We start from the raw sequence: 24,863 nt of genomic DNA, 5'->3' as shown, positions 1-24,863 counted from the left end.
TGAAACTAAGGCACAGAAAAGTCAAGTAACTTGCCCAAGGTCACACAACAGAAATGAGACTGGGTAAAGTAAATCTCGTAGCTCTGGGCAATAGCATGTGAGTCCAGTGATGGGGGGCTAGTTTATTCATCATAGTAGCCCTTGATCAGAACTGAGATTTGATGTCATAGAGATACCAAGATGCTGCTGTATTTATTAAATGAGGTAATGTATATAATATGCAGATTATCTATCACATAGTACATACGCCAAATTTTTGTCTCCTCCATCTTCCTCTTTGACTCCTCATGGATCTGCTATAAAACAATGACTTTTTAACATGGGGAATATTTGTGGGGACAAATGTTGACCTTGCTTTTCATTTTTTTAGACCTTTTGGTAAAGGTACTTATAAGTCATGACACAACAAAAAAAGAAAATTTCCTTTTTCTGAAAAGAATGAATACTTAAGTTACTTACCTTAAACTGTTAGTGGCTAAAAAAGTGAAGCTTTTATAAAGTCCTAGAAGACAAGGGACGGAGAGAGAGGAGCAAACATTGATTGAAAACCTTTTAGTTCCCAAATACTGTACTAGATATTTTAGGTGTGGTTGCTCTGTTATTGCTCACCCTAACCCCTGTAAGGTATCATCCCTATTTTGTGGATAGGACATCTGAGGCTAAGAGAATACAGGCAGCTTCCTGGAGCCCAGAATTATCTCTGATGTCTAGTGGCAGTTGCCTTCCTCATAAACATAGGAGCCATGTCTTTGGAATATTTGATCCTAGGAAGTTTCCAGTTTGGGAGTTCAAATAAGAAAAAGATGGTGCTAAATAATTTACTAAGGCTAGATTTTACTGGCAGAAATCACTCTTATATTCCAAACAACTTCTTGAACAACATAACTATTCTTTCTGTGTCCTTGGTGGCTAAGTTAAGCAGCATTTACCTTAATGCTAATCCTTATGTTATACGTCTTTTAATCAGTTTGGTCATAATTAGGTTGAGCTTACAAATTGTCATCTGAGGAATAATGATTGTCTTTAAGAGGCAGAAAGAAAAGCATCAATCTCATTCTTTGCTATCTTATATCCCTGCAACAATATCGGCAAGGGGCATGGCTCTGATTTCATTTCTACGTGCAGGTAACCCGTGGGCATATAGTAACATTGCTGTGGGCATGGGACTTGGTTTAAGGTTAGCTTCTGTTTTCATGTTTTCTTCTCTGACTTGTCACCTTAGTTGAGGCAAAGGAATAACATCGATATCATCTGCATCCTGCTGGCATAACATTGGCCCCTTGAAAGATTAATATACCCAATGATTTCCTCAGTTAAGTCATTTATATGACTTATTTTATATGAGGAGCTTAAGGTATTTTGTAAGTATTGCCTCAGTCTTACATAAATGAGACTGGGTAAAGTAATTCTCGTAGCTCTGGGCAATAGCATGTGAGTCCAGTGATGGGGGTCTAGTTTATTCATCATTGTAGCCCTTATATTTAGCACAGGGTGCTTGATAAATACCTATTGTTGAGTCTCTTCTTCCCACCTCAGCTGAGGATTGGAAATCAGCTCTTACACTAGTGAAGGTCAGTTTTCTCCAGACTCATCCCTACCCTTCTTCCCTTTCTTGGCATGCATGACAGTTTAAAAAGGAGCAGAGTAAACAGAATCAGTCCTTAGCTCATTTCCTACCAACTCTATAAGCAATTGAGTTCTCACTGACAGAAATTTCTAACATTTGTGACTTTTTTTTTAACTTACCTGCCTAAATCTGTAATCTCTGTCTACAACTCCTTGTCTATTTGATAATTAATTCCCCACCTTCTGGACCATCTATGCTTAATGCTCAGTTTTGCTTTGTTACCACCCCTGCCCCAGTATGTCAGGGAATTTGAAACTTTTCTTCCCCAGTGATTTTATGGATATGGATGCTGAAACCCACACAGATAGAGAGAAAGATGCAGATGTTGGGACGCCTGGGTGGCTCAGCGGTTTAGCCCCTGCCTTGGGCCCAGGGTGTGATTCTGGGGTCCCGGGATCGAGCCCCATGTCAGGCCTCCTGCATGGAGCCTGCTTCTCCTCTGCCTGGGTCTCTGCCTCTCTCTCTCTGAATAAATAAATAAAATAAATAAATAATAATGAATAAATCAATAAATAATGAATAAATGAATATGAATAAATAAAATGAATAAAATAAATAAATAAATGAATAAATAAATATTGGATAAATAATAATAAATGAATAAATAAATAAAATCTTTTAAAAAATGAATAAATAAATAAAATCTTAAAAAAAAAAAGAGAGAGAAAGATGCACTGTTGATTTCACACTTTCAGAGTTGCTATGGGGTGTCTTCTTCCCCGATCTCAGAATAATTTATTCAAATAGCAGGCATTGTAGGCCTCTTTTTAAAGCGTGTGAGGTGTTTTCTCGGTGTGAGGGATACAGAAATGTATTTTAAAATCCCCATCTTCAAGGAACCCACTGTCAGGAAGAACATAAGCCTGAGACATGAATAACTACAATATAGTAGAAGTACTAATAAGAGCTCTTGAAGGGAGCAACTGCTTGAAGGATACAGGAAGAACTACACAGAGGAGGTTACAGTTGAGGAATAAGTAGGAGTTACTATGCCATTGGGGCATCCTCTTGGTTTATGGCAGACATAACCCTGGCATTCTGGCCCAGCCCCAATCCCTCTTCCCACAACATGTGAAAAGTTCCAAGGATTTAGTGATATGTTTTATTGTGGTAGGCCACTTTGATGAATTGGTTTGGAACTATGAAATATGAGTAACAGTATCTAATGGACAGCTATTGTCTTTTTATTATGCAACCTTTACTGAATAAATATTCCATCCCTAAAATCTCTCTGTTGAAGACGACCTCTCTAGTCTATATGTTTTCAGAGATAGACATGTGACTTAAGCTCTGCTAATCAAAGTATTTAATACCATTTGCCATAGTAATAGTTGGAAGATTGAGCACTGGTCTAATCAGAGCCAATGGGATGGAAGAGAAGTTTTGCTGAATTTTCTGGAAAGAAATTCACATTTTCCTGCTGGACTTTATGCATGAGAAGATACAAAGTCTGGGGCTGTTCAGCCATATTATAAGGAGGACTGGAACCACTATGGAGGAGGGCAGTACTGAGAGAAATGGAAAGTCTATCCTGGTGATATTACTTTCGCCCCAGATCAAGCCATGCCAGAAGCTAGAACAATCCTTGGCCTTTTCTTTTTTCTTTTTTTTCAATTTTTATTTATTCATGAGAGACACAGTGAGAGAGAGAGAGAGAGAGGCAGAGACATAGGTAGAGGGAGAGGGAGAGGGAGAAGCAGGCTTCCTGCAAGGAGACTGATGTGGGACTAAATACTGGATTCTGGGATCACACCCTGGGCCAAAGGCAGATGCTCAACCACTGAGCCACCCAGGCGTCGCATCCTTGGCCTTTTCTAGTGTATGAGCAAATGAAGCCTCCTTTTGCTTACACCAGTTTGGGTTGGATTTTATGTCTTCATTTGTACATGGTTGAAGGATCTAGAAATGTTTATTATTATTTTTTAAGATTTTATTTATTTATTCATGAGACACACACTGAGAGAGAGAGAGACAGAGACCCAGGCAGAAGGAGAAGCCGGCTCCACGCAGGGAGCCAGACTTGGGACTCGATCCCGGGTCTCCAGGATCCTGCCCTGGACTGAAGGCGGCGCTAAACTGCTGAGCCACCCAGACTGCCCTAGAAATGTTTATTCTAAGGAGGAAAACACTTAGGAGGGACATGAATGCATTCCAAATATTTGAAGGGTGTTGGGCAGAAGAATTACTTGAATATTCTGTGTGTCTCCAAGGGGTAAAACTAGAATCAGTGTAGATGTTTCAGGTGGTCGGATTTCAGAGCAGTGTAAGTAATACTCTTGGGGCTCTACCCAATGAGAGCAGCTGGAAGATTTGATTCAACATTGTATTTAGAGAAAAAAACGTAAGAGAAGGAGTGGAAGAAATGGGCCTTCCCCCTGTGTTAAAAGCATCTTGCAATGGTACAAGACAATTTAAAAGTCGTCTGATTTACCCTTTTTAATGTATTGAGATTTTAATAGTAGAGCTTTCATTTAGCTTTAGAATTCCTCAGAGTCAAAGAGAATATGGCTATTTACTGATTTACTCCTATTTATCTAAACAAACTGTGACTGTGAGCCATTGGTGGACTATGAAATTAGTTTGGGCATTTGGGACCATCATTCTTTCAATGAAAGAGAAGAGAATTGTATGTAACAAGGGCAAGAGTTGTTTTGTGAAAATTTCAACTCCCTTTTATAAATAAAACATACACATAGAGAGACAGTAGAGAGTAATGGCTAAAAGCTTGAACTTTGGAATTAGACTGCAAAGATTAAGATTTTAGGTCTATCACATCTTAACAGTTATGATAATTAAATGAGAATGAGGTAATAGGTAAAGAACTGAGCAAGATCCTGGTGCTCCATACATTTTAGCTACCTCTGGGTACCTCAGAGATTGGATCCTATGAGAGAGAAGCAAAAGTCAATACGTGCATTTTAGGCCTCCAGATTTTACCAAACAACCTAAACCTACAATTTTGTAAGGAAGAAAAGAATCACCAGATATTGCTTGTGTCTTCTGGTAGTGCTTAAAGATGCTACATTGCCTGCTAGATGCCTTCCAAAGCCAATAGCAGGACCATGAATATAGCTGAAGTTACAAGGCTATAAGCCTTCTTTTTAGATGGAAGGCATGTTCATTAATCTTTCTATCCCTAGCATCTCCCAGAGTACCTGGAAAATAACCACTTAACTGCTTAAATGTTATTAAGTGTCTTTAAAATTTAGTCTCTTGTCTTTTGATATTCTTTTCACAAACTAAAACTCCTCTATCCTTTGTTTTTTCAAGAAATCTTTCTTCGCTCTTAAAAAAAAAGAAAACCTCCTTCATCCCTCCCACCCCTCAGAGGCCCAGAACATGCAAGAAGCTCTCTCTCTCTCTCTCTCTCTCTCTCACACACACGCACACACACACACACACACACACACACACTCACTCCACACCACACCACACATATGTGATACCATATTAATGACTTCACAATCTTCAGGGATATTGGCTGTTTTTAAGTATCTATTATATATCCTTGTCACTGAACTCATGATTTCCCACTTTATCTCATTCAGAACCCATGGATGAATACCATCTGGTCCTGGTGATTTACTGCACAGAGTTCCTCAAGTTGCTCCATACCTTCTCCTCAGAGACTGAAGAATCTCTGTCAGGGCCATTCTCTGCTTTGCCATAAAATGTGTCCTTGGAACAGGAATTTCCCCATTGTCTTCTCCAATAAATACTGATTCAAAGTATTCATTTAACTGTTCATCTCCTTCATCATTCCATTTAATATTCTCCTTCTCCTAATGAAAGCTCTTGCAATAACAGATATAGTTGCACATAAAGAATGCCATGCACTCTTTATTACTATTATTATTTATCCTGATGCTTCTACATGTTTTGTCCATTCTCTCTTTGACCTCTGTTAGTTCTCAGCGGATACAGTTTGAATTCCCATCAGAGCGTGTGGTCTACAAAGAATGTTTATTTTTTAGTAGAGGAGGCCTTTAAAGTAGTTTTTGTTTGTTTTTCTACTACAAAATGAGAATATGTTTTCCCTGAAAATTTAGAAAAGTAGAAGAGGGTACATCTTTCTTTCTTTCTTTCTTTCTTTCTTTCTTTCTTTCTTTCTTTCTTTCTTTCTTTCTTCTTTCTTTCTTTCTTTCTTTCTTTCTTTCTTTCTTTCTCTTTCTTTCTTTTCTTTCTTTCTCTCTTTCTTTTCTTTCTTCTTTCTTCTTTCTTTCTTTCTTATATGTATTTTTTATTGGAGTTCGATTTGCCAACATATAATATAACACCCAGTGCTCATCCTGTCAAGTGTCCCTCTCAGTGCCCGTCACCCAGTCACCCCATACCCCTGTCCACCTCCCCTTCCACTACCCCTTGTTCCTTTCCCAAAGTTAGGAGTCTCTCATGTTTTGTCAGTGTACATCTTTATAAACAACAAGCACTGATAACCTTATTTCACCTAAATGGCACATGATTCAGGGGCCTACATTTTGCATTTCTTTTTCTTTCCTTTTTTTTTTTTTTAAGTTATTTAACATACAGTGCAATATTGGCTTCTGGAGTAGAATTCAGTTTCATCATATATATACAACACTCAGTGCTCATCGTAACAAATGCCCTCTTTAATACCCATCCCCCACCCAGCTCCCTGCATTTCTTTCTGAAACATACCTGATTTCCTTCTCTCCTGTTCTCTTGTTCTTCCGTGCTGGGCTATGGGGGTTATGAGAAATAACACCTCTGCTGTACCTCAGCCATGGTTGGGGTGTCCCTTTACTCAGCCTTTATGAAGAATATGTTATCATGTATGTCTTGCAGGGAGGGCTGGCCCTTGAAGAACTCAGCTACTGGGTGACACGAAGCATTTACCTCTCCTCACAACGACTCACTACATACCCTATTTTCATCTAATTCCATTTCCCAAAAACTGCCAGTTAGTTTCTCTGTTTTGCGTATAATCCCTTTTTTATTCCATCAGTCCTCAATTTACTTATATTTTCTCACAGACTTTCATGTTTCTTCTGCCTTAGCAAATTTCAGACCATTTTGTTGGTAACTAACCTCTGACTTGGCCCCAGAATATTCTCTGGTACCACAACTTCCCTTCTCCGGTGGATCAACCCTGACCAAGGTTCAGGGTCATTGTGAGCAAAATCATGGTAATATTCAGCCTGCTTTCCCCCAGTTTGACTGAGGACACCCTGGTGCAGTGGAAGAACATAGGCTTTGGAGTCAGACAATATGACCTCTCACTATTTGGGCTAGAAACTGAACCTTAGCTCATTCATCTGAAAAATAGGACAATAGTACAGTCTTCTGCTCTTTGATAACATACATTAATTTTATTATTTATCTAACTCATATAATGCATTTTGTGTGAGGTATTTTGAGTGCTTTACAAAAGTTAACTCATTTATACAATCAATTACAATCCTAAGAAAGCTTGGATTTAAAAAAAATTTTATATGAATTTATTTGTTCATTTATAATGAAGCTTTCATTACAAAACGATTGTTTCAGTGAGAAAAAAAGGGTTAGGAGCTAGAGAATTTCAGACTTATAATACCAATTATTTTATTTTTTTTCTTGTGGGATTTTTCAGTATTTAAATTTACATTAAAAAAGAATTTAGTGTAAGTGTTGTAGTGAGTAGAATGGTGGCCACCCCATCTCCACCCCAAAAGATATGCCCACCCAAACCTGTGAATGTGACCTTACTTGGAAAAAAGGATTTTTTTGCAGATGTAATTATATTAAGGATCTGAAGAGATCATCCTGGATGAACTTGCTGAGCCCTAAATCCAATGACACGTTTCTATAGCAGACAGATGAGGAAAAGACAAATAGATACAGAAGAAGGCCATGTGAAGATAGAGACTGAGATTGGAGTGATGCATTTATAAGCCAAGGGGTCCCAAAGATTGCTGAGAGCCACCAGAAACTAGGAGAGAGGTATATGAAATGGATTCTCCTCAGAGTCTCCAGGAAGCACCAATCCTACCAACACTTTTATTTTGGACTTGGTCTCCAGAACTGTAAGAAAATTAATTTCAGTTGTTTTAAGCCACCAAATTTGTGGCAATTTATTATGGCAGCCTTAGGAAACTAATCTAAATAAAGTTTGTTATTGAAAGCTAAAAATCGGGATCCCTGGGTGGCGCAGCGGTTTGGCGCCTGCCTTTGGCCCAGGGCGCGATCCTGGAGACCCGGGATCGAATCCCACATCGGGCTCCCGGTGCATGGAGCCTGCTTCTCCCTCTGCCTATGTCTCTGCCTCTCTCTCTCTCTCTCTCTCTCTCTCTCTGTGACTATCATAAATAAATAAATAAATAAAAATTAAAAAAAAAAAGCTAAAAATCATAAATTGAGGGATCAAAAGAACAGAAACAAACCTACAAGTTAGAAAATTATGAAGAAAACATAAAAGTTGATTGAAAGCCAAAGACTTCTAGGTCTGTAAAATAAACAACAGTGAGCTCATAACCACAGTTAACAGAGAATGTAAGGCCGAGCAAATTAAGCCAGCCGCTCAAACAAAGCTGCTGAATGCTACTTTACTCCTGAGATACTAGTTTTTTGAAAGGTGAGGTGCTAATTCCCTATCACAATTGTGCAATGACCAATTGCAGTCCGCATGATGCAAAACATATTCCCTGTTCTATTAAATCAAGTTATATCCAGAAGTGAAGTAAACATTTGAGCATTAGAAGAAATCCATGCATATTCCCTGTGGTCTTCATAAAGCTTAAAAATGAAATAATGCAAATACTACTTCTCACACATTTATGGGCATATAGAAATGTTAAATGCATGTTTCCTTTTGCTTGTAGAAAATAGATGGTCATCAGCAAAGCTTGATGGTCAAAGCTTGTTCACACACTAAATATTTTGTGAATAGTGAGGGTACAAATCTATTTCTCTCTCTAATTGCCTTGCACTTTTACAACACTGACCACCATGGTATTTATAATCCAAGCCACGGGCCTTCCTTAGGCAAGAATCAAGAATGACTGAGGATGATATTATAGTATTTACAGGGCTGAAAATTTTTGTAAGTTTAAATGTGTATGTAACTCTTGTCTTCAGGGAATAATGGGGGAATGGAACTCAGGATAAAATGTAATATAGCAGCAAACATTCAAAGAATGGCCTCATGCAATCCTATCCATTTGTTGATTCATCCAGTCACTCAGCCCTCTTAGCTAAACATTTGTTGTGTGTCCAGACTGCATTAGGCACCCCAGAACTTAAAAACAATGCAGGTGAAAGTCTTGAAGAACACTTGAGAGACAAGACATGTGTCAGTGAATGATTCTGAAATAATAGCAGCAAGGCTGTGTGATTTCATTGGAACAGACTAAGTGGCTATGCTAATTCAAATTTGAAGTAGCATTGGAAGAGCAGAGACAGGAAAAGCTTTTGGGATGGGGTCTTTCAAATGGAGTCTTAAAGGAATATTAGACTATGGGCTTTAAAAATTTGTTTGCAACTCAGCTAATGTCACATGTGCTTCCTATTTCCAGGCCTAAAACTATTGCATAATGCTTAACGTATAATAGGTACTTGACAAATATTTATTGAATGAAAAAAAGAATGGGGTGAGTTATTGTTGCCTACTCCATGCAGCTCCAGGTGAATCTTTCTAATGCATATATCAATTGATGTCACTTACCTGCTCTAAAGCTTCTAGAACACCCTGCTACCTCCTGAGAAAAAGTAGAAAGTGATTTTCAAATCACATCGTGTTGGGTTTGAGTTGTATTGCCTTCAGACTGGTCCCCATCCTATCCAATATAATTTAGCTCTCTTTTAAATCCTTACTGTTCTTTTGACACCAAAATTTAACCATGTCACTCTTCCTGTCCTTCCCACCTCTTGCTTAAAATCTTTTGCTAGATGCCCCTCTATCCTCAGAATCTGATATCTGCCACTCTCTCCAGCTTCTCCTTTCTTGACTCTATCCTTTAAACTTCTCACTGTCTGGAGGATGTCACATTTCTGTTTCCTCTGAGCTTCATACGTATGTGGAATGTTCTGCTTGTAATATTCTTCTCTACTATATGCCCTCCCCACACCATCCCCAGTATCAGGCTAACTCCTGTGCATCTTTCTGATCTAGGCTTAAATGACACTTCATTGTTGACGCCTTTCCTACTTCCAGGTAGGTTTCTAGGATATTAGGGTTACAAAGCACCTTACAATTTTTCCATTGTGGCACACACCATAGTTGATTATAAGGACTTGCTTTATAATGGTTGTCTTTCCTTCCTAGATTGGCAGTGCTGTGAAGACAACGCCTGTGTCTGGTTCATGGCTGTCTTTAGTACCTGGCACAGTCCCTGGACTAATGAATATCTTTTGAATAAATTAATGAGATCTAAGACTTGCTGGCTACATGACCCTAGGCCAGAAATGTCACTCTGGACCTCAATTTTCTCTTTTGTAAAATGAAAATAATAGCTGCCTCATAGAATCTTGTATACTCTAAAGCATCATATAAATGTCTACTTTTAATGGCCTTCTATGAAAGGATCCTCACTTGTCTTTTTATCTTATTTCCTGCTTCACGCATTAATGTGTACTTGGCACCAAACTAGATTTATCTGCTTTTTCTTAAACTTTACTTTATGTTTCCTATCTTTGTACCACTGCTCATGCTGTTTCCACTGCCTAGAATTTCCTTCTCCCAATTTCAGAATTTCCTCCATCCCACCTCCATGGAGTGTCTCTTGATTGTCCTAGTTAAAAGTTACCTGTACGTTCAATTTTTGTGGCATTTTATCTGTCCCTCTTCTAGAAGATGTTCTACTTTCAACATTGTATTAAGGTTATTTATGTATAACTTCTAGTTTAGCAGAGTCAGTCTTCCTGGGTTCATATCCTAGATCTACCTACTTACTAGCTATGTCATCATTGGCTAGTCAGTGAGCTTCAGTTTTTTGATCTGTAAGGTAAGAATAATAATAACATCCATCTTATAAGTTATTTGGGTGGAGGGTTATATTACATGAAATTGGATAAGTAGATAATTTAGCACAGTGTCCCATTCATAATCAGTGATTGTGTGCTTAACATAATCAACATTATCATCATCATTATCATCTCCCTAATTAAAATGTGAATTCCTTGAAGACAAAGATTATGTTTTTATAGGCTCTCCTATTACACTTAGCATAATGCCTGTCTCCATATTTGGTTCTCAATAAATGTTTGTTGAATGCAGGCATAAATAGTATAGACAAATAGGACAAAATAATGACTTTTTCTTTTGCTATAAAATGATGCAAGTTTACCACATTTGGGGGCTTTTTAGTAACGACTGTCCCTGTGAATTTCTCCAAGGAGCATGAGCATTTTGAAATAATATGTAATAGAATAGGCCCACTATGTTGCCATCAGTCTGGAATTTGGAAAATTACAAGCAGAATTAAAGAACAGTATTAGAATTATTTATTCTTTCTATGCCCCTTTATTGCATTCATTTTGGGAGAAATTATCTATTCTTGTTTAACAAGAAGATTACATTACATATTCATGTAGAAAGAATTTTACCAATTTGTGGAAACTTTTCTCAGATCTTGCCACATGTTAGATGTCAGGCAATGTCTCATTTGGAGAGAGAAAAAACAACTAGAGTTACTGTGATTTACAGTGAGACAAGTTATTCTGAATTTCCTTGGTAAAAAGAAAATGAAAACTACATTTGTAAAATACCATAGAGGTTCGTCTTCGAAACAGTCTCTTATCTGGAAAATATATGTAGTCATTTTTCTAACTTAATAAAGAGATAAAGCAAGTTCCACTTATCCTCATTTTGCCTGTAATGAATATACCAGAGGAGATTTTGCTATGATATGTGACTGCTCTTTCATTAACAGATTAGATAATTGCCCTCTTGGAATGGACCAACTTTAATATTTAGCACCTGACTTAATCCTGAAATAATCTAGAACTTTTTGAAAGTCAGTGTGCAGAGCTATGGTTAGAGGAAAGACACAGTATACTGGACACTTAGGGGAAGTCATGAAGTTGTTTTTGCCTGCTTCTTGGGAGATAGGCCATTGTCTCCATGGCAGGACTTCCGTGGCAGTAGAAAAACTGGATCCCATTTAACTGATCAAGTTCTAAAATTCCACCTTTCAGAATTCCATTCATTGCAGTTGGTTTGTGGGGGAAACGGGGTTACTTAAGAGAAATAGTAGCTTGGGAGGCAGCTTGGTGTACAGCAGAGTCTGGCAAAGTATGGTCTGGAACACAGTCACATTCATTAGTTTTTATATTATCTATGGTTGCTTTTTTGTGTTGCAATGACAGAGTTGAGCTGTTGCAGTAGAGATTGTGTGGCCCTTAAAGCCTAAATATTTACTCTCTGGCCTTCTATAGAAAACTGTTCCTGACCCTGGTATAGAGGAAAGAACTTTAAATGTCATGGAGTCATTCTTAGGGTTGAATTCTCTCTCTTAGTTACTAGCTCTGTAACTTTACTTAGGTGATCATTCATTCATTCATTCAATAAACTTGTGATTCCCAGACACTGTGCTTGGCATTAAAGATGAAGTGGTTTCTGCATCTAAGGATTAATGATACCTAGTTTGCTGGGTTATTGAGAGGATTAAATAAAATTAAGTATTCAAAGGGTCTAGCATGTAGTAGTTGCTCAATAAATGATTTTCATTTATTAAAAGATACTTTAAAATTCTAAAGATAAAAAAATAAAATTCTAAAGATATTAAAATATATTTAACAAAGTCCATAAATTACCATTCTCCTAGTATGTTGGAAGTTATTTAGGAGTGGGGTAAGGAGAGGCAGAATGGTAAGTTGATGGCTAACCAAGAGCTAGACAGGTATCTTAAGTGGTGTTGAAGAACCTATAGGGGGAGAGTGGCATTGGAAAGTCGGGGGCAGAGAAGCAGAAACAAATGACATTGCAGTTTTGCTCCAGGCCTGTTTTGTTTGATGTAAACTTTTGTGGGACCCAGTCTGGGATGGCACTTAGCCCTTTAAAAGCCAGCAGGCAAAATATTTCTTGTAGATAATGGAGCCAGAATTTTGATTCCTAGACATTCTGTTTCTGATACCTTTAGCCATTACACCACTGTCTCTCAAATTAGAATCTAGGCTTCCATAGATGTATTATCAGGGATCCTAGAGTTCTCTATGAAGGCCTTTACATTTAGGTTTTAATTTTTTTAAAGATTATTCACTTATTTATTCATGAGTGACACACAGAGAGAGGCAGAGACACAGGCAGAGGGAGAAGCAGGCTCCCTGCAGGGGAGGGAGGATCACGCCCTGAGCCAAAGGCAGACGCTCAACCACTGAGCCATCCAGGCATCCCTAGGTTTTAATTTTTATAATAATCTAAGAAAAGAAGAGAAAAAGGCAATATAAGCATAACCTGGACATCCCAAATGACCTCCTTATAACCTGCGATTGCTGTGGTGTCTTTCTCTAAGTTTGTATTTGTGTTTAGATTGGGTAATTTTAGTGGGCTAATGAGGAAAGAACAGAAGCAGTAGACCTAATAAGAAAACGATATGTTGACACCATAGGAAGATCATATTATAATACTACTACTTACTCCAAGGGCAAAGGAGTAAACAAGAAGTTTTACAATAATTCTAAGAGAGAAAAGAGGTGGGAGGACTGAATCATCACATAGCTCATAGGGGTACTGCTGCACCACACCAAACTTGGGCATGTTTAGAATGGCAAAACTATAGCCACTCTATAACTTGAATTTCATTAGTTTTGTGGTTTTGCTTATATTTAATTTATAAATTTGTTCTGGTTTTGTAAATTGTACAAAAGCTATGTACATACGAAGATTTTAACCTAGTTCTTTCTTTCTTTATTTTTAAAGGCTTTATTTATTTACTCATGAGAGACACACAGAGAGGCAGAGACATAGGCAGAGAGAGAAGCAGGCTCCATGCAGGGAGCCCGATGTGGGACTTGATCCCAGGATCCTGAGATCATGACCTGAGCCAAAGGCAGAGGCTCAGGCATCCCTAACCTAGTTCTTTAAAACCAAGTTTTACATTATGACAAAAATGATTTCAGTGGTATTCTAAATAATTCTTTATGTGCTCTTGCCTTATTTCACAATTTAAGGCTTCATTGAATGGGGGCACTCTCTAAATTCTTCCAGAAGTGTTCAGAAGAATAGCTCAGAGCTGGAGAGAAGGCAGGAGAAATTTTTCCCTTTAGTGTGTGGATGTCCTGTGCTTCTGTTGATGAGGTTATTTTTCCATGCATAGGAATATGTCCAACAGAGATGAATGCTGATCCTTCAATATGGTTATTTAAATTATAATCCTATTTCTTTCTGGTGTTATTCCAGATCATTCAATTTCCATTTCTATGATTTTTGCTTATCAATGAAATATCTCTTCATCAGGGTCTGATGCCTATGCTACTGTCTTCAGAATGGTTCTTGGCTCTTATTTATTCAGAGAAGCAAGGGGGTAAGAACTGTCAGTCTCCCTAGCCTTCCAAGCCGGAATTTATTTTATAAATAAATTTGTTTCTTTATTGTCTATCCTAGAATGTAAACTCCATGGAGGTAGGGATTTTCTCTTGTTTATCCCATTCAGGGTTCTGTTTTGTTTTGTTCTTTTAAAGGTTTTATTTATCCATTCATGAGAGACACACAGAGAGAGGCAGAGACATAGGTAGAGGGAGAAGCAGGCTCCTGTGGGGGGCCCAATGTAGTACTTGGTTCCAGGATCTTAGGATCACGACATGAGCCAAAGGCGGATGCTCAACCACTGAGCCACCCAGGTGCTTCCCATTCAGGGGTTCTAAACCAGGGGCAGTTTCCACCCCCAGGGGACATTTGGCAATGTCTGGAGACATTCTTGGTTGTCATGACTAGGGTGGGAGCTACCACTGGCATCTAGTGTGTAGAGGCCAAGGATGCTGTTAAACATCCTATAATGCACAGGACAGCACTCCTCTTCTCAGTTGCATCCTCCCCCTCACTCCCATCCTCCCCCTACCCAACAGTAAAGAATGTAGTCCAAAATGTCAATAGTGCTAAAGTTGAGAAACCCCCAGTTCAAAAAAACCCCAGTCTGGCAAGTAATAGAGACTCATAAGTATTTGTAGAATAAATGAAAAAATATTTGGGCATATGCCAGCTATCAGGGAGTATGGTAGAAGCTTACAGATATAGCAAGATCATTTATTGACATATTAGTTTGGTTTGGTTCGGTTCCCTCTGTATTTTTCTTGCCCTCCCCCCTTCAAAACTGGTAGCTATTGGACATTTCCTTTTTTTTAAAAAAAGATTTATTTATTTGAGGGGGGGGAGAGGGAGAGGGAGAGAGTTTTAAGCAGACTGTGCTTAATGTGGAGCCCCACACAGGGCTCGAACTCATGACTGTGAGAAACCAAGGATCAGATGCTTAACCGCTGCACCACCCAGGCACCCCACTATTGGGCATTTCCTCTCCTCAGAGTGTGTGACAGGACTGAGAAGTGGCCGAAGAAAGATTCTCTTGACTTTGTGAAGGTGAATCACTGAGATTATGGTGTCCTGGAGGGACCTTTCTGTGACCTTGTAGAGATGAAAGTGTGGAGTCCTAATAATGGCAAAAATTGAATTTCTTTCCATCCTGTTGGAGTAGGAGTTTGAAGTTGGATTTAATCTAATAAAATAATGTGCAATTTCCTGTATATCTGAATTTATGGAATAGAATTTATATATTATGCATTATTTGATTTATAAATTCTTAAGCAACTGTACAAGATCTGAAATTGTATAGATGAGAAAACAGATTGAGAGAGAGATATTAGCTTACTTCAGATCATATAAATTATAAATTAAAAACCTAGGATAGGATTTGAACCTAGCTCAGTCTGACTTGAGAATCCCAAACCAAGACTATCTGTCTTTGAGTGAAAAAAGTTGATGGGTGAAGGGATAAACACAGTACAAAACTTCCTTCCTAGACTATTCCTTTTCTCACTAGAGGAATTTTTGCTTCTGAACTGGTTTTCTCTTTCTTTCTAGGTGGGCTATTGATTAATAAACTAATACTAGCACCTACCATGTCCAAGATGTTAAGCTACCAGAGATGGGTTATAGGTTTTATTTCATGTGTCATCTCTGATCACTTAGCAATGGCTATAAATGTGTTGAGAAGGATTCTCAGGCGGAGTCTGGGAACAGAGCCATCATCAATTAGTTGTCTGCTGTTGTGTCTCGTGGCTTGCACACATTCCACACATTTACATTCCCTGTGTGGGGCACTAGGGGGCAATCAAAGATGAATAAGGTCCCCTATGGAAATAGCCATCCTTTAAGATTCAGCTCCATTCCCACCACCTCAAGAAGTTTTTCTGATCATCCCAGCTTCTCTCTCTTTTGAATCCTATAGCTACAGTATAGTAGGTGAGATAGGGAAATATAAAATTTCTCAGGAAACTTAGCACTGCTGCATACTCCTCATGTATGCATCTCACTTCCTCAGCTGGACAGTAAGGCCCTGGGGCTCCATGGGTAGTGCTCAAGAAACTCTACATCTTTCATATGACTTAATACAATAGACATTCAATGAATATTTCTTGTGCAGAGAGAGGTTAAATGAATTAATGAATGAGATGGGATACTGCATACCAGGACTTTTATTACTATTGGGTTGAACAACATGCAGATAAATACATGACTTTAAAACTAAACACCTGATTGGGCACCTGGGTGGCTCAGTGGTTGAGTGTCTGCCTTCAGCTCAGGGTGTGATCCCAGAGTCGCAGGATCAAGTCCCACATCGGGCTGCCTGCATGGAGCCTGCTTCTTCCTCTGCCTCTGTCTCTGCCTCTCTCTCTTTGTGTCTCTCATGAATAAATAAATAAAATCTTAAAAAAATAAAACTAAACACCTGATACCTAGCATATTAAGTGACCTCTAGGACCCTTCTCTAGCACTGTGATTAACATACATTCTGCCTCAGTGTAGAACATCTAGATTGAACATTTCAGTCTAAAACTGAAACTACTCCCAGAAATCATCATCCCTATATCCTGTTTTTTCTTTTTTGAAAGATTTTATTTATTTATTCATAAGAGAGAGAGAGAGACAGAGACACAGGCAGGGAGAGAAGCAGGCTCCATGCAGGGAGCCCGACATGGGACTCGATCCTGGGTCCCCAGGATCATGCCCTGAAGGCGACACTAACTGCTGGGCCACCCGGACTGCCCCCCTATATCCTGTTTTATTCATTTCCTAGCACTTGTTCCTGTGAAACATGCTCCATATTTTACTTATGTATTTTATTGTGTGTCTTCCCCACTCACAAGAGGGAAGAATGCAATGAAGACAGGATTTTCATATTTTACTGGCTGCTTGTTTTTGTTACCTGTTGCTATGTAAAGAAACAATTCCAAACTTAGTGGCACAAAATAACATCCATTTCAAACAAAGGATTGCAGAAGAGGAGGAGGATGGGGGGAAGGGGTCACTGGGTATTGGGCACTAAGGAGAGCACTTGATGGGTTGAGCACTGGGTTTTATATTATACGTTAACAAATTGAATTTAAATAAAATCTTTTTAAAAATAACATCCATTTCATTATACAGGCAGATTTTGTGGTTAGGAATTCAAAGAGGTTGTACAGTAGGTATATTCATTTTCTACTGCTATATAACATATTACCACAAATTTAGTAGTTTAAAATAATTTACATCTGTTATCACAGTAGGTCAGATGTCTGGGCACAGCTTAGGTGGGTCCTCTACTCAGAGGCTCACAACTTTGCAATCAAGGTATTGTCCAGGCTGCATTTCTTTCTGAAGGTGAGGGCCTTTCTCAAGCTCATATGGTTGTTGGCAGAATTCAGTTCCTTGTGGTCGTAGGACTGAGGTCCATGTTTTATTGTTGGCTGTCAGTATGGGGACTACTCTTAGCTCAAAAAACCATTGATAGTCCCTTGCCACATGGCCCTCTCATGACATGGTAGCTTTCTTCTTCAAGGTTGGCAAAGAAATCTGTCTCCTCAGGAAGGGCTCAATCCCTCTTTTAAGGGCTTTTACCTGATTAAGTCAGGCCCACCCTGGAAAATCTCCCTTTTTGTTAACTCAAAATCATCTAATTTGGGAGCTAACTTATATTTGCAAAATCCCTTCATTTTACCATATGACATAATTGTGGGAATGGTATCCTATCAAATTCACAGCCCTTTTCCTCCCCTCAGAAGGGGTTTGTACAGACTGGGTATACAAGGGGAGTATGTGGGAATCTTGGGGGCCATTTGAATATTATGCCTACCACAGCAGAAGTGTCTTGTCTCTTGTCTCTTCTTGAAGCCAAGTGGGGTGGGGAGTTATCTCAGCTGGGAAGACTGGAATGAGCTGGGGCTGGAACCATTCATAGGTACCTTACTTAACTCTCTGGCTCCTGATTAGAGACGACTCAAATGATAGGCTCAGTGGGGACTGAAGACCAGAGACACTTATATGTAGTCTGTCCATGTGACTTGGGCTTTTCACAGAATGGGGCTGGTTCTGAGAGGAAGGATCCCAGAAGGGATCATCTGGAAGTGAGTGTTTCAAGAGATCCAGGTGGAAGCTGAATGGATATTTATTACCTAGCCACAGATGTCACATAGCTTCATTGCTGTGCCACAAACCTGCCCACATTTCAGAGACATAGACTCTTCCTTTTGATGGGAGTAATGGGAAAAAGTCTGTAGCCATTATTTTTTTTAAATGCCACCAGCAGGCATATAATAAATATTTGCTGGATTAAAGAAATATTTGTCTAATGACTCTAATTCAAACTAGGATAGAATTATATCAAAGAAAACTATCCAGTAGAGACATATCTCAAATGATGAATGTGTTTAATAGGTGAAAGTATAGGAAAGGCATTTTAGGCAGAGGGAACAGCATATGCAAAGACATTGAAACAGGAAAAAGCTGGGTACACTAGGGCAACTATATGCAGTTCACTGTAGCTAGAGCATAGAGTATATATGGAGTAGTGGGGAGTGATAAGTATCAGGAGATGGGCAGGAGTCAGGTCATAGGGGGACCTGTGGGTTATGCTATGGAGTTTTCCTGGAAGAGTTGGGAAGACATTGAAGGGTGCCAGGAGTTCAGATAGGCATTTTAGATTCATATGTCTGCAATATGGTGGATAGATTGGAGGTATGGAGAGCAGTGAGAAGGCTGCTATAGTAATTCAGGCAAGAGATGATGAGAATGAATTGTAGCCTTTGCATTGTGAACAGAGAGGAGAGGACAGTCTCCCACATCAGAGTCTCATTCAGTAACTTTAGTATTGCTTTACTTATTTATTTTTGCATACATTGCAATCTGAATTCCTGTTCTTACTATTCATCACAGAGTTTGATGCTCATCTGGAATGCATGAGTGTTAAAATTCATTGGCATAAGCCGGGCGTGGCGTACAGTGCTTCTGAGCACTGCTCCCTACACAATCTTTACAGCTCAGCTCTGAACCAGCTCCCTTGGTGATGAGTGTTGGTGATGAGATATAAATACATTGAGATGAAGGCAAGACAGTCACCTTGGCTTGGGATACAGCAAGGAGATAGAATCTGATTCCTGCTTTGCTTGTGTTCAAAGCAGCATGACATATTTGTACAGCAGTGTTCTCTCTGGAGTGTCAAGTACTTAATAAATATCACCTCTGCACATTTTTGCAAATAGAGCCAGTTGAATTCCCAGGTTTCATGGCCTTTTTGCAGAGTTTCTGAGGTGAGTAAGCTTCTTCTATTTCATCTCTTCACTAGGAAATTATGAAAAGACTGGTCACCTTTAGGACTAGGAGATATTCTTGACTCCTTTCTATTGATGGAGGGACCAAGACCATGACCCTTATAATACAGATTGGGAAACGAGGTTTGAGGGTGGGATAAGATCCTAACAACTGGTCAAGTGTGGAAAACTGGGAAAAATTCAGATCACACATCTCATCTCATGTAAGTAATGAACTTGTCATCTTTGGTACCTAAAATAAATCTATTTTGTTTAATAACTGTTAAGGAAATTTTAGATACTAAGAATTCCTTTGATTCAGTTCAACAAATATTTATTAAACATCTACTATAAAGTAAACACTATTCACAGTGAGAGATCAATAACAACAAAAATCCCTGTCCTCATGAAACTCACATTCTGGTGAGGGGAAACAATAAACAAAAATGATCACAAGGAAATTATAACTAAGATTATATGTGTATTAGAGGTAGTAATCAAAATTAATAATATATTGGAACATGATATATTTAAAAAACAAAGCTGAGTAAAGGGGACTGGAAGATGTGCAGGACATGGTTTGCAATCTTAAATAGGGTGATCATGGTATGCTTATTAAAGGATCTTTTTTTTGAATCCTCAACTTCATCCTGTTACACGTGAGTGAAGGAATCCTTATTCTTAAGTTGCTTAAATTGTGTTATCTCTCTGAGTTTCAATTTCCCTGTTCTTTCAAACACCGCATATTTGTTGTATTAATGGTGTTGTTCCAATCTATACTTTGGAAAATATCAATAAATAATTGACACATACACTGCTCTTATAATGTTCAGCAGGAATGTTATAAGCGCTTCTCAGAAAGTATGGTGGATGCTCTAAGAGTGACAGGTTCGAGTGCTGTGAGAGCATATCATCAGTCTTCAAGTCAGGGAAGACCTCTGAGAAATGTCATGTAAGCTGAGACCTAAATAATAACTGGTAAAGTGGAGTGGGCTAGGATGGGAAAAGATGTTCCAAGCAGAGGAAACAGCCTTTGTGAAAGACAGTCTGGGGTCTTTGATGACTTGGCAGAAATTCACTATGGCAGGAGTAAAGACAATAAAGTGAAAGTTGTCTGGAAAGGTGAGTAGACGACAAGCCACACAGATGCCAGTAGCCGTGTAAATTATCCGTAAAATGAAGATGAAGAATCATCTCCCATTGAGTAGATATTCAGTAAACAATGCCTGTTAACCATATAAATAGTGACAATAATAATAATGACCAGTTCATAACCTCAAACTAGTTGAAAGTTGGTATCCTTGGTGTATCTTCCTGGTAAGGTAAGCCTCTTTTTGGTAGCAGGATGCTGACTTGGGTTAGTATTTAAGGGAAACCTAAGGCTTTTTTTTTATTGACTTCTGAGACTAATATGTATAGTCCCTGATTTCATTGATAGGGTGATAAAGGAACAGAATTTGAAATTGGAGACAGGTAGAGCTGGCTTTCAGTGTTAAGTCTGCCACTTACTAGCTCTGCGACCTTGGACAAGTCTTTTATGTTTCTGAATCTCAATGACCTTATCTGTAAAATGAAGATAATAATCTATTCACTCTCAAAGGGCTTATTGTAAGGATCAAATGGAGTGATATTTGAAAAATTGTATTGTAATTTCTGAAGTGTCACAGGTTGGTTTGACTTATTTTTGGGTATATTGATGGGAAAAGATCTTAAGAAAAAGCCTTCTCTTTGTATTTTCCCCAGACCAGGTTATTTCCATCACAACTGCAATATAATTCAGCACATTTCTCAGCCAGTGTGCTAATGCTTTCTTTGCTTGTTGAGGGAATATTGTTTTGAGGCCCCAATTCATTATGGTGCTGCTCTAAAATTCTTACACTGAACACAAATACAAAATCAGGAAATAGTGGTCATGTGACATTCATTCACATTTCTCTGCAAATAATAGGGATCTGTTTAGGTGGCAATAGGCAAGTGTAATCTCCCCCCTATTACTGTAATTATTAACTACTGCTCCTAAAATCTATCGAGTTATCATTATTGTTATTATTATGAAACTCAATCCCATTTCCATGTCATAAAGATAAACCAAATCTCATTTCAATTAGTTACAGCAGGAGGGAATGAACTTTAAACAGACATTTAATTTCTGAAAAAAAAATTAGGAAGTTCTTCATGGAAATGTTATGGCATTTTGAAACAGATTAATAGTTCAGTGTGAACACATCCACCCTGCAGCTAAATGATGGGTGTATGATGATGAGGAGACAGGTTAAATGAGCAAAACCAGTTGATACCACTGGTTTGGTTCTAATCAAATAGTATTCACTTTATGACTCTTCAGTGCTATTCTTTTTTTTTTTTTTTTTTTCATTTACAGATTGAATGACTGGTTTTACATTATGGAAGTATTTTATTTATTAAGAGAAAGTAATTGACATTCAGGTTGATAATAAAATTTTAACAAAATATTCCCAAACTAGATGCTGTGGAGAGACACATTCTCCCCCAAAAAGTCAAACTCCCAAAATTTTGACCTATAGCTGCGATAGAGGTGGAGAGCCCTAGAAACTGATTCAGAAAGCTTGTCCATTTTTTTTCCTTTTTATTAACATTCATATCCAAGAGTATGCCCACTTTTCAGCAGCTGAACATGACAAGGGGAAAAGGTTTCAATGATGAATTCTTGTGTGTGTCTGTAAATTTCATGCTTGTGAAGTTGGATTAATAGCAAGGGAGACTGAAGTCCTTTTGTTCTTGCACAAACAGCTACAAAGCAGAGAGCAACAGTGTGAGCGTCCCAGTCTAGCAAGGGCCTCAAGGCATGACTGGAGGGACCTCGCAGTCAATCTCTGGCCTTTCTTCTGAGGGCTAATTATGGCATTTGTTCCACTGGGACCTGGATGGAAACCACGAAACGAATGTCAGCAAGACTTCAACGTTTCTTTTAGTCTCCATGAGGTCTGGGTTTGAATGAAATCTTCTAGATTTAAATCTGTTGCCACAGAATTACCATCTAAGGCCTCTCCTCAGTTCTCGGGAAAAGAAAACATAAACTAATCTGGTTGGCTTGTGGTTACAGAAGGCTTCATCTTTGGATCTTTGGAACACGGTACTTATCTCCAGGTCACTGGAACTGTTGCTAGGTGTATGATGGATTAAAATCCCTATTCCTGGAAAAGAGACACTACCTCACTGTACTACACTGCTATAAAAAGGATAAGTCCTTTGGAAGGGATTTGTTGTATACAATTGAAATAAAGTTAATAAAACTTTGACTTTTGACCTAACATCATTTTTAAGAGGAACTGAAAGCATTTCATCTAATTCATTTTAGTACAGTTTGTGGCCCTATTAATTAGGTAGATTTGTGATTAGGAACAGTGGTTCTTAAGTGAGGGCTCGTCTTCATGAACTGATTTTAGAGAGATGAGAAAAATAAGGACAGTGTAGCAAGCTTTTTTTTTTTAAGATTTGTTTATTTATTTATTCATGATAGACATAGAGAGAGAGAGGCAGAGACACAGGCAGAGGGAGAAGCAGGCTCCATGCCGGGAGCCTGACACAGGACTCGATCCCGGGACTCCAGGATCGTGCCCTGGGCCAAAGGCACCAAACCGCTGAGCCACCCAGGGAACCCCTGCAGCAAGCTTTTTAGTAAAACTTCATTTATTACTCTACTTTAGGGAGTTAAAGATATTTTTTATTTTAAGAAATGATACTGATGGTAGATGGTCATTGGTTTTTTAAAAATGCCCTTTACAAAATACAGAAGATGGCAAACAAGTTTATTCTCACATTTTTAAAAAGTTTCATTTTTTAACGTTCAGATCACCAAAATCCCTAAATCTAAAAACCAATGTCACAGAGCAAGGGCTTTAGAGTTTGGACTCTAGGACTTACCGGCTATTTAACCTTGAGCGTGATAACTACTTTCTGAGCCTTGATTTTTTTCATTTATAAAATGGAGATTGAAGAATTTATCTCATAATATTTATAAAAGTAAAAAAATTGGAAACAGCCCAATTTTGTAGATACAAATGTCTATTAACTGGTGATTGGAAACAAACTGTGGTATATCTATTCAATAGAATACTATTAGCAATAAAAAGGAATGAACTACTGATACATGCTACATACTGGATGAACCTCAAAAATATTATGCTAAGTAAAAGAAACTAGGCATACAAGACCACACACTATCATTCCATGTGTATGTAATGTTCAGAAAAGACAAATCTATAGACAGAAAGTAGATTTGTGGTTGTCTGGGCTGAATGTGAGAGAAAACATTGAAGTAAGTGGATATGAAGGATATCTTTGGGATAATGGAAATATTCTAAAATAGAATTATGGTAATAGTTACACAAGTCTGTACATTTACTAAAATTCATTAAATTATACACTTAAAGATGGGTGAATTATTTACTATGTAAATTATATCTTAATAAAGCTTTTAAAAAATAACTTAAAAAGAAAAATGAGTTATAATATGTGAAGCATCTAGCCCAGTGCTGATACATAGTATGTGTGTAATGAAGAGCACCACAGTTAATGAACTATGTTGGCCAACCTTTGGGAGAACTCCCTCCTCCACTGTGACTTGTTGGACTTTGCATGAGTGAGAAATTAATTAAAACCATTATGATTTCAATGTTTATATATTACCACAACTAACATATATCCCTGCTTGCAAGGAAATTGCAGGCTGACTGGAGACGAGACCTATTTATAAAATAATTAGATTGTTTACATTATGGCTGAAATAAGCCATTTAAGATTAAATGCCCAAGTGGGTCACACAGATATTGTTCTGGGACTTCAGGAAAAGGTGAATTCTCCATGTCAGGAAAGAGCCCTAAGTTGGATCTTGAGAATGGGGAAGAAATCAGGTAGAAAAGAAGAGGCAGAGGGATGTTCTAGAAAAGTAGGACAAATGCAGTTAGAGAAATGTTGGCCATGGTCACTCAGGGTGCTCCAGGAAAAGAGTTTGAGCTTTGAAAGCAGACAGATTTGGGTTCAGACTCTGGCTTCCCCATTTGCAAACTGTGTGACCTTGAGCAAGTAACTTAATTGTTGACTGAGACCTAATTTCATTATCTATAAAGTGGTGATAATAATACCTATCTTTTAGGATTAATGTTAGTATTAAGTGAGATATCCTCTGCATAAATCTCTTAGCATGTGCCAGGATTATAGAAGGTATTTAATAAACATGAATTTCCTTTCCTCTTAGCCCTCAAAGAAGTGATAATTTAGTTATGGAAGAAACACATACTGGGAATGATTTTTTTTTAAAGACATTGTCGGATTAAAATCAAATTAATTTTACAGTTAGACATTTTTATTCATCTTAAGATCTAGATTATCAATTAACAAATCCTGTATTTCTCCTTGGCAATACTCCTGGCATTTTTTTAAAAAATCAACTTTATTATGATATAATTTACATATAACATACTGCACCCATTTAAAGTGTACAATTCAATGAGTTTTGACAAATGTTACACTGAGTACCCAC

General features: G+C 38.1%; 1 protein-coding gene across 8 annotated transcripts in view; it reads left to right on the top strand.

Moving 5' to 3' along the window:
* Positions 1 to 24,863, top strand: part of LOC144310722 (uncharacterized) — a 196,855-nt gene that overhangs the window by 15,141 nt on the left and 156,851 nt on the right. Inside the window, exon 4 of one of the 8 annotated variants that reach the window (XR_013376399.1) lies at positions 5,176 to 5,358. The exons of the other annotated variants lie outside the window; for them this stretch is intronic. The gene's annotated coding sequence lies outside the window, so the exon portion shown is untranslated. Of the gene's footprint in view, positions 1 to 5,175; positions 5,359 to 24,863 lie in introns of those variants that run through there. 8 annotated transcript variants of the gene reach the window in all.

This window comes from Canis aureus, chromosome 3, assembly GCF_053574225.1.
Source record: "Canis aureus isolate CA01 chromosome 3, VMU_Caureus_v.1.0, whole genome shotgun sequence".
Taxonomy (NCBI): domain Eukaryota; kingdom Metazoa; phylum Chordata; class Mammalia; order Carnivora; family Canidae; genus Canis; species Canis aureus.
The sequence above is the reverse complement of the archived record's forward strand: the minus strand, read 5'-3'. Positions and strand labels throughout refer to the sequence as shown.